Raw genomic sequence first — 2,665 nt, forward strand, 5'->3', positions numbered from 1 at the left:
CACTATCTTTACGGCACCAAATGCATCATTTTCACTGATCATAAAAGCCTTCAACATATCCTAGATCAAAAGATGCTGAACATGAGGCAACGGAGGTGGGTCGAACTTCTCAACGACTATGATTGTGAAATAAAGTATCACCCGGGGAAAGCTAATGTGGTAGCAGACGCCTTAAGCCGGAAAGAAAGGGTGAAACCGTCGAGGGCACGAGCCATGGGAACGCTGGTTCAAACAAACCTAAAAACGCAAATTCTTGAAGCTCAAGAAGAGGCGTTGAAATCGGAGAATATGAAGAACGAAACCCTACACCACCTAGAGAAGGAATTCGAAACTCGAGTAGATGGGGTGCGTTACTTCAGAAATAGAGTTTGGATACCAAAGAACGACAGTCTCCGGTCAACAATTTTAGAGGAAGCTCATCGCTCAAAATACTCAATTCACCCAGGAACTGATAAGATGTACAAAGGGCTACGAGAATATTACTGGTGGCCAGGAATGAAAAAGGACGTTGCTTTGTACGTAAGTCGATGTTTGACCTGCGCAAGGGTAAAAGCTGAACATCAGAAACCGTCTGGTCTCCTTCAGCAACCAGGGATTCCTCAATGGAAGTGGGATCAAATATCAATGGATTTTGTTACAAAGTTACCTAGAACTAGGATAGGGTATGACTCAATTTGGGTCATAGTGGATCGACTTACGAAATCCGCATACTTTTTACCTGTTCGAGAAGACTTCAGTACGGAAAGGCTTGCACAGATATATATCAATGAAATTGTATCACATCATGGAGTACCTATTTCTATCATCTCAGACAGAGATAGCCATTTTACTTCACGATTATGGCAATCAGTTCAAAAGGCACTAGGCATGAGGTTGGACTTGAGCACTTCCTATCATCCTCAAACGAATGGGAAAACGGAAAGGACAATCCAAACGTTAGAGGATATGTTACGAGCTTGTGTGATAGACTTTGGAGGCAGCTGGGATACTCATATACCAATGGTTGAATTTTCCTACAACAATGGCTATCATACTAGTATCCAGTGCGCACCATATGAAGCCTTGTATGGGCGTAAGTGTAGATCCCCACTCAGCTGGTTGGAAATTGGTGACAGACATCTGACTAGACCAGACATTATCCAGGAGACAACCGACAAAATCTTGATCATCCAAGAAAGGCTTAAAGCTGCGAGAGATCGTCAGAAGAGCTATCCTGATAACCGAAGGAATCCATTGGAATTTCAAGCGGGTGATAAGGTCCTTTTAAAAAGTATCTCCATGGAAAGGGATTGTACTCTTTGAAAAGAAAGGAAAACTTAGCCCAAGGTATGTTGGTCCATTTGAAATACTCGAAAGAGTAGGACCGGTTGCATACAAACTAAGCTTACCCCTAGAGCTTAGTGCCATCCATGATACATTTCATGTATAAAATATTAAGAAATGTTTAACCAAAAAATCATTAGTTCTATCTTTGGAAGATGTACAAATTAACGAACGGTTACGATTCGTTGAGGAGCCGATCGAAATCCTCGACCTTAAAGTCAAGCGGTTGAGGCGTAGCAAAATCCCGATTGTAAAAGTTTGTTGGACTTCAAGGCATGGACCGGAGTACACGTGGGAAAGAGAAGATTTCATGAAAAGCAAGTATCCCCACTTGTTCTCAAGCGAATCATGACCTGGATTGATAAATAAATTTCTGACATGGGAAGACTGTGACATTTTGTCATTTCTGAGTTTCAAGTTAGCACTTTATTATAGATCCTATATTTAGAATTATAAATTTACTAGGATCTAGTCATGGTGGTTAGAGTTCATCTGACTTAGTTCCCAAGTTTAGTTTGGAAGATCACGCATTGGCGGGGAACCGATAAAGTTAACTTGTGTAATGCCAAATATTTTAGTAATTCTCCAAATAAAATAAAGTTGATATTATAAACTTTTAAATTAAAATACAAAAGTCCCATTTGAATGTCTACATAATTTATCAAAAGGTGGAGTTTTGGAATTAAAAGTGTTATTTTATTTATGTTGGGTAAATTATAGTGGGTTTATAAAAGTTTTATTTGGGTTTGGGCCCTTAAAGGCCAGCCCATTTCCTTCTTTAAAAATCCTCATATAAATACCTCACATCTTTTGAAAAACTCTCATTTCCAAACTCTCTCAGCCTAAGTTTTTTTCATCTCTCTAAACTCTCTCTAAAAAGAAATCACCCTCCAGCTGATTCCCGCAAGCAAGCTTCTAGAAATTCTGTCAATCTTGAAGAATACTCAAGATTTCAAGAAAAAGGTATGATACTTGTTATCTCACTTTTTATAAAATAACACAAGATTTTGTCTTCCTACTCATACTTCTTGGCCTTTTAGTTAAAATTCTGGAGGGTTAAAGAGAGGAGATTATTCATCAATGACATGTGAATGTCTTCAAAAAGGATGATAGTCCATGATCCATATTCTTTGATTTTTAAGAAAAAGGAGAAAGCCCCTTTGCATGTGAAGTCCGATCATGTAAGATATGTTTTGAAGTATGGAAGAATCTTGCATGCATCCCAAATTGGTTGGTGCATCTTCAAAATTTAATGAAATCGGAAAAATAATTTCTCAAGGCTAACCGTTTTTGGTAGTTTTAAAATCTTTAGAAAATGATGAGTAAATGGTTGTCACTCGAA

This window comes from Cynara cardunculus, assembly GCF_001531365.2.
Source record: "Cynara cardunculus var. scolymus isolate 2C chromosome LG 13, CcrdV1, whole genome shotgun sequence".
In the NCBI taxonomy this organism is placed as follows: Eukaryota; Viridiplantae; Streptophyta; class Magnoliopsida; order Asterales; family Asteraceae; genus Cynara; species Cynara cardunculus.